Source organism: Galeopterus variegatus, unplaced genomic scaffold (genome assembly GCF_000696425.1).
Source record: "Galeopterus variegatus unplaced genomic scaffold, G_variegatus-3.0.2 Scaffold8327, whole genome shotgun sequence".
NCBI classification, from domain to species: domain Eukaryota; kingdom Metazoa; phylum Chordata; class Mammalia; order Dermoptera; family Cynocephalidae; genus Galeopterus; species Galeopterus variegatus.
The window spans coordinates 60,037-68,820 of record NW_007734438.1 but is presented as its reverse complement, the minus strand read 5'-3'; positions in this window follow the sequence as shown (position 1 = coordinate 68,820).

The window sequence follows — 8,784 nt, the reverse complement described above, 5'->3', positions numbered from 1 at the left end:
TATTGATATATGTCATAATGTAGATCTCAAGGGAATTATGCAGAGTAAAAAAATTCAATCACAAAAAGTCACTTCCTGCATAGTTCAAATTATAAAATGTTCTTGAAATAACAAACTTATAGAGATAGAGGAATGATTAGTGGCCCAGGGCTTAGGGATGGGTGGTGATGGGTATTGTCTAAAGCAATAGCATAAGGAAGTCTCTATGTCTTGGTTGTGGTGGTTGTTACATCAATCTACACATGATAAAAATGCATAGATCTAAACACAGACATGCACACAGACACACAAGTGCATGAAAAAGCAGTGAAATCTGAACAAGCTCTATGGGTTATACCAACGTCAATTTTCTGGTTTTGATATTGTCCTATAATTATATTTTTCATTGAGAGAAACTAGGTAAGGTGTACATGGGAGCTCCTTATACTCATTCTTCAACTTTCTGTGAACCTATAATCATTTAAAAATAAGTTTTAAAAAAGCACTAAATAAAAAAATGATAACTGCATCACAATTAAGCTATATGTTCATCAAAAGAGCATTACTGTATGAAATACATATACTCTAAATATAGGTATCTGATGACAAAGTTGTATATAGTTAGAATACAACTCTTAAGATTCAGTAACAAAAGTCACACAACCAGACAAATATGGGCAAAACTCTTGAACCACCACTTTACAAAATAAGATATGGCCAATATGAACATTAAAATGTGTTCAACATTATTAGTCTTCAGGGAAGGCAAAAATATAATCCCAACAAGGTACAACTTCACATTTTTTAGAATGGTTAAAACTAAAAAGCCTGACAATACCAAAAGTTGACAAGGATGTGGAACAACTAAAGTTTGTATACAGTGCCATTAGATTTGTAAAATGGCCATTTCATATAAAAGTAAATATGTATTGAACCTATGACTCAGCTGTTCCACCCAAGAAAAATGTAACTGTACATACATGTAAGAGGCTTTTATGAGAATCTTGATAATGACTTTATTCGTAATAGCCAAATGTTAGAAGTAACACAAATACCCATTGGTGAGAGAAAAGATAAGTTATGGTATATTTATGCAATGAAATATTGCTCAGCAATAAAAATGAATGAACCATGCAAAACAAGTTGGGTAAATTTCAGAAAGATTATATTGTATGAAAAAAGCCAGATTAAGAAAATAAAGGTACATACCATATGATTCCATTAATATGATTCTCTCAGGCAGTCATTGCTGAGAGGTGGAAAGATTGGGAAAGAAAAAATGGAATTTTCTGGGGTGATAAAAATATTCTATATTTTGATTGGAGTTATGGCTACATAGATGCATAAATTTTAAAAATCTCATCAAGCTCTATGCTTAAAAACATGTATTTTATTAGATGTAAGTAATAGAGATTAGGTTGTTTTCAATTTCTTTTTTTAATGTTAGGAGTGTTATGTGTACCTCTTTGAATGTTGTTGGGGTATTTCTTTCATGTATGTGCCTAGAAGTAAAATTGTTGGGTCCAGGTATACATGTATTTTTAAAGGTTTGATCTGCATTGCCACATTGCCCTTTGGAGAAGTTGCACTACAGCAGCAGTGTATGAGAGAGCTACTTTTCTGAAGATGACCTTTTTTCAATTCTGTTCAGAGGTTTGGTCAATCTTATCTGTAGAAGACTCAGTCACCAGGCTGGATGGGAGTCCACAGACAGAAGGAGAGTAGATTATGGTGTGGCAGAAATCATCATTACCGTGCCCAGATCAAGAATCTGAAGTTGAACATGAAAAGGACTTTGAACTTAGAATTTTATGCACTGATAAATAGTCATTTTAATATGAGGGCATAATAATATTCTCATTCAAGACTTGAGAAGACTTTCCATGCAAAGACACCAAAAACATTTTTGGAGAAATTACTTAAATAAAAAGAGAAACAAATCCAGGAGATGCTATAAGAGATTTGGAAAGGTGATCAGATACTTAGGGAAAGTTTGTTGATGACTTAAAAAGAATAAGTAAAAAGACTAAAGAAAATAACAGAAAGTATATACATAATAATCCAGAACTAAAATTCTTTATAATATCAACACAATGGGAGTGGATGGAGAAGAGAAAGCATGAGTATATATTAAAGTCTTTGTCTTGTTAAGGGAAGATAGAGATATCAATTAAAAGTGAATCAAGGGGCCGGCCCGGTGGCGCACTGGATAAGTGCACCGCTTGGGAAGCATGGTGGCGCTCCCGCCCGAGGGTTCAGATCCCACATACAGACCGGTTCCCGCTCACTGGCTGAGCGAGGCGCGGGAGCAGCCCCGAGGGTTGCGATCCCGTTGCCGGTCCCCGGTCTGGTACGGGGGCAACACTGAGGGTTGCGATCCGTTGCCGGGCACGGAAAAAGACAAAAGACAAAAAAAAAAAAAAAATGAATAAAAAAAAAATCAAGTTGGAAAAGAGTGTGGCATGGAAATAAAAAGGTAAGATGGAGGTTCTGGTCAAAATGGTGGAATAGACGGTTCCCAGTGTCACTCTATCCCACAAATCAACCAATTTACAGCTGTAAAAATGTAACATCAGCCAAGGTGGGGCTTCTGGAGCTCCTATGGAGTTCATGAGGGCAGGAGAAACCATGATGAGAGAATGAAAAAACTGCTTGGAGCATTTAGGGCCATGGCCACTTTAAGACTAGAACTGCTGAGCGCATGGAGCAGGAGCTGGCAGAAGCCGCAGCTGTGCCCTTCAGATGGAGTTACTTGGAGGCAGCAGGGGAGAAGAAGGCCTTGGTAGCCCCCAAAACGGCAAGACCACTAATAGTGTTCCCATGGACCCACACAGGAGTGAGGAGCCAGAACAGCTGAAAAAAGGGAGCCATTCAGAGGCCAGTGAGTCATTGCAAGGGACCAACACTGGGCCCGTCCCCTGGGAAGTGTTTGGAGCACAGGCAGTGGGGGAGAAAGGCCCACCAGGAAAACAGGGACACAGCAAGGACAGCCAATCTGCCCCCTAGTCAGCGCAGGACCACTCAGAGGAGACTGGTCAGGAATGCAGAATTGCATGGGATGCAGTTTGATGAAAACACAGGCCCAGATCAGAGTTTCTACACAACCCATGTCCACTGGGTCTCTGGAGAGTTGGAAGTACGTATAAGGTCAACCATTAAACCCTGAGCTGCACAAAAAGCCTTCCCTAGGGAAACAGAAGCAAAGCAGCAATTTAGCTCAACCACACAGCTCAAGTACTGGTTCCCACAGGCTGTTTCCCCATTTTAGAAGTCAGCAAAGGACAAAATTAGTTCTGGCCCAGGCACACAACCAGGGCCTTGGGGCCTGCCTGGGAACCGGAGGCTTGGAGCTGAGGACTGGACCCCACTCCCACATCCAGGCACAATGTGCCAGCACCTTGGGGTGTGCCTGGTGACCTGAGGCATGGAGTCGGGGACTGGACACCCTGCCCACAACCAGGCATACTGCACCAGTGCCTTGGGGCCCACCTGGGGACCCGAGGCTTGGAGCAGGGGACTGGACCCCCCTCCCACAACCAGGCACACCATGCCAGTGCCTCAGGGCCCAGCCAGGGATCAGAGGCACAGAGAAGGGGACCGGTTCCCCCTCCCACAACCAGGCACACCACTCCAGCACTTCATGGCCTGCGCAGTGACCCAAGGCATGAAGCCAGGGACCAGACCCCTCTGACCACAACCAGGCACACCACCAGTGCCTCATGGCCCTGCCTGGGGGCCCAGGGCATGGAGTGGAGACCAGACCCCCCCCCTCCCACAACCAGGCACACTGCACCAGCACCTCAGGGCCTGCCCAGGGACCCAATGCATGGATCTGGGGTCCAGACACACCCACAACCAGGCACACCACCAGGACCAAGGAGCATGCCAAAAACATCATCTCCATGTGGGTGGCCCACCACAGCCACCACAATAACCATGGCTGCCGCGATAGTGGCTAGATGCCACAACCACCATGCAGATGGTTTGCCAGCCACTGGAGTGCATTAACACAAGGAGAGTCACCAGCACAGATAAAGAAAAGAGGAGGATGTCTTTTCTCTACAAAGCCCATTTCAGAGTGACAGAAGAAGCATCTGCTCTATGGTAATATGGGGGACCTGATCACACCTCTCAGCATTGGACAGATCATCTAGGCAAGAAATCAACAGAGTAACCATTATTCTTTCAGAAGGAGAGAAGAAATCTAGGGTAATTAGAGGGGGGAGGGGGCAGGAGAGGGGGATGGGGTGAGATTGGACAAGGGGCCTAAAGAATAATTATGATTGGTAGCAATATATATGCTAGTAATATTGATTTGATCAACATATCTCAATGTTGAACTCCAAAAATATGTATAATCAATTTTGATTCAATAAAAAAAAATAAATTAAAAAAATAGCATTTTAATGACAGTGCTGGGTGTTGTTTGTAATATAAGCTGCAAATGGGAAGTTCTTTCCTGAGGAAATTTGATAAACTGAAAGTCAACTTGGAAAAAGAAAAAAAAAGGTAAGCTAGTATAAGATGATGAGATAAGCCCTCCTTTTTATCTCCTGAAAAGATAGTCAAACTGGATTAAAATGTGATATTTATACACAAAGAATAAGGACGTGGAAAGTTTGAAAATGAAAAGATGGAAAAAAGATATCAAAAGTATCAGATAAAAATTAGTGTGGTTATACTATTATCAGACAAAAAAGATAAGACAAAAAGTGTTATTAGGGATAGAGGTGAATACTACATAATGCTAAAAACTGGGTTCACCAGGAAGACCAAAAAAAAAAAAAAAACCAAAACAAAACAAAAACAAACAAACAAAAAACATGGAAATAATGAAATTTAAAATTCTAAAGGCAGAATAATATTAAAATTTATAGGATCCAGAGAAAGTTATGCTTCAAAGGAAATTTTATAGCTTTAAATCCTTATATTTTAAAAATGAGCTAAGTGTTCAGTTAAGGTACAGAAGAAAAATGTTAAAGGTAAAGTAAAGAAAGGAGATAAGAATAGAAATAGAAAAGAAGAATACAACAGGATCAACAAAATTGTTAGTTGACTCTGAAAAGATAAACAAAATAGACAATTTCTTGCAAGTTTATCATGAGAGAAAAAAATGCACGGATAATGGAGTAAACAGGTATGTCACTACAGATATAAAACAGATATAAAACAGATATAAAACAGATATAAAACAGATAAGAAGGATAGGAGTAACATGCCAATAAACTTGAAAATTTAGGCAAAATGGAAAAATTCCTAGAAACATAAGTTTTAAGAAGAACTCAGATGCCTGAGCAGTAGTAGTAAACGAAGTAGTTAAAAATTTTCCTACAAAGAAAACTCTAGGCATACATGGTTTTACCAAACTTTAAATAATTGGTTATCCTAATGTTATATAAATTCTTCCAGAGAACAGAATAAGGTATCTTCTGCATCAGGGCCAATATTATCTTGGTAGTAAAACCAGATAGGGACAATGCAAGAAAAGAAAATTACAGGTCCATTTTATTATTTTATTTTTATTTTTAAATTTGTCAGTATACAATGTAGTTGGTTATTATGACCCATCACCGAAACCACCCTCCCTCCTCCCTCTCCCCCCTCCCACCCAAGAATGTCCTTTCCGTTTGCTTGTTGTAACAACTTCAAAAGATTGCAGTTGTTATATCTTCTTCTCCCCCCACCCCGGAGTGGTGAGAGTGGGCATCCTTGTCTGGTTCCTGTTCTTAAAGGAAAAGCTTTTAGTTTTTCCCCATTCAGGATGATATTGGCGGTGGGTTTATTATATATGGCTTTGATTATGTTGAGATACTTTCCGTCTATACCTAATTTATAAAGGGTCTTTGTCATGAATGAGTGTTGGATCTTATCAAATGCTTTTTCGGCATCAATAGAGATGATCATATGGTCCTTGTGTTTGATTTTGTTAATATGGTGGATCACATTTATTGATTTGCGTATGTTGAACCAACCTTGTTTCCCTGGGATGAATCCCACTTGGTCGTGGTGAATGATCTTACATATGTGTTTTTGTATTCTGTTTTCTAATATTTTATTGAGGATTTTTGCATCTATATTCATCAAGGATATTGGCCTGTAGTTTTCTTTCTTGGTTATATCTTTATCTGGTTTTGGTATCAGGATGATGTTTGCTTCGTAGAATGTGTTTGGAAGCTTTGCTTCTGTTTCAATCTTTTGGAATAGTTTGTAAAGAATCGGTGTCATTTCCTCTTTGAATGTTTGGTAAAATTCTGCTGTGAATCCATCTGGTCCTGGGCTTTTCTTTTTTGGGAGCTTTTTGATAACATCTTCAGTCTCCTTTATTGTTATTGGCCTGTTCAGGTTTTCTGTATCTTCTTGGTTTAATTTTGGAAGCTTGTGTGAGTCCAGGAATTTATCCATTTCCTCCAGGTTTTCGAACTTGTTGGCGTATAGCTGTTTATAGTAGTCTCGGATGATTCGTTGTATTTCATTTGGGTCGGTTGTAATATCACCTTTTTCATTTCTAATTTTTGTTATTTGAATCTTCTCTCTTCTTTTTTTTGTTAGCCATGCAAGTGGTTTGTCGATTTTGTTTATCTTTTCAAAAAACCAACTTTTTGATTTGTTGATCTTTTGTATTGTTTTTTGGTTTTCAATTTCGTTAAGTTCTGCTCTGATCTTGATGATTTCTTTCCTTCTGCTAACTTTAGGTTTGGCTTGTTCTTGTTTTTCTAGTTCTTTCAGGCGCATTATTAGATTGTTCACTTGCCAGCTTTCCATTTTTCTGAGGTAGGCATTTAATGCAATAAATTTCCCCCTTAGTACTGCCTTTGCTGTATCCCACAAGTTTTGGTATGATGTATCATTATTTTCATTAGTTTCAATAAATTTTTTTATTTCCTGTTTGATTTCTTCTTGGACCCATGTGTCGTTAAGAAGAATGTTGTTTAGTTTCCATGTGTTTGTATACTTTCCAGTGTTTTGTTTATTATTGATTTCTAGTTTTAATCCATTGTGGTCTGAGAAAATACATGGGATAATTCCAATTTTTTTGAATTTGTTGAGACTTGCTTTGTGTCCTAGTATATGATCTATCCTGGAGAATGATCCGTGTGCTGATGAGAAGAATGAATATTCTGAGTTTGTTGGATGGAATGTTCTGTAGATATCTGCCATGTCCAATTGGTCTAAAGTTTTGTTAAGTTCTTGTGTTTCTCTGCTAATTCTTTGCCTGGTTGATCTGTCCAATATTGAGAGTGGGGTGTTCAGGTCCCCTGCTGTTATAGTATTAGTGTCTATTTCCTTTTTTAGTTCTAATAGAGTTTGTTTTATGAATCTGGGTGCTCCAACATTGGGTGCATACATATTTATGATTGTTATGTCTTCTTGATGTATCAGTCCTTTTATCATTATGTAGTGACCCTCATTGTCTCTTTTTATGGTTTTTAGTTTAAAGTCTATTTTGTCTGATATGAGTATAGCTACTCCAGCTCGTTTTTCTTTTCTGTTTGCTTGGAAGATCTTTTTCCATCCTTTCACTCTTAGTCTATGTGAGTCTTTATGGGTGAGGTGGGTGTCTTGTAGGCAGCATATAGTTGGGTCGATCTTTCTTATCCAGTCAGCCAATCTGTGTCTTTTGATTGGGGAATTTAAGCCCTTTACATTAAGAGTTGTTATTGAGAGGTGTTGATTTATTCCTAGCATTTTATTGGTTGTTTGGTTGTCTTAGGTGTCATTTGTTCCTTGCTTTCTGTTTTGCTGTTTGTTTTCTGTGTTTGTTGGTTCCTTAGGTTGCAGCTAGTGTTTTTGTTTGTTTGTTTTCTTTTCATGATTGTCATTTTTATTATAGTAGTGGATTTTTATTTTACTTGGATTGTTATGGGAGTGGTAATTATTTTCCGGGATCCAATCCCAGTACTCCCTTGAGAATTTCTTGTAAGGGTGGTCGTGTGGTGGTGAACTCCCGCAGTTTTTGTTTGTCTGAGAAATATACTATTTGCCCTTCATTTTGGAAGGACAGCCTTGCAGGGTAGAGTATTCTTGGCTGGCAATCTTTGTCTTTTATTATTTTTAATATATAATCCCATTCCTTTCTAGCTTTTAGGGTTCGTGCTGAGAAGTCTGATGTTAACCTGATTGGGGCTCCCTTATAGGTGATTTGATGCTTCTCTCTTGCAGCTTTTAAGATTCTCTCTTTGTCTTTGAGTTTTGCCATGTTGACCATAATATGTGTTGGCGAAGCCCTTTTTGGGTTGAATATGTTTGGGGATCGTTGTGCTTCCTGGATCTGAAGATCTGTGATTTTTCCTATGCCTGGGAAGTTTTCTGCCACTATTTTGTTGAATATGTTTTCAATACATTCTCCTTTTTCCTCCCCTTCTGGAATACCCATGACTCAGATATTTGAGCGCTTAAGATTGTCTAATATCTTTGATACTTTTTTCTTGTCTGCTTGTGTTATTCCAAACAGCCCATCTTCAAGTACAGAGGTTCTCTCTTCACTTTCCGTTATCCTGCTGGTTAAACTCTCCATTGTGTTTTTTATTTTGCTGAATAACTTCAGTTCGGCAAGTTCTGCTTCATTTTTTTTTATGACAGTGATTTCCTTGTACATTTCTTCTTTCGGGTCCTGTATACTTTTCCTGGTTTCATCATGCTGTCTAGCTGAGTTTTCTTGTATCTCATTCAGTTTCTGTAGTATTATCACTCGATATTCATTGTCATTCATTTCAAGGGCTTCTTGTTCTATAGGATCTAGAGTTTGAGCTTTATTAACTTTTGGTGGTGTACTTTCTTGGCTTTTTGCGTTTCTGGTATCTTTTT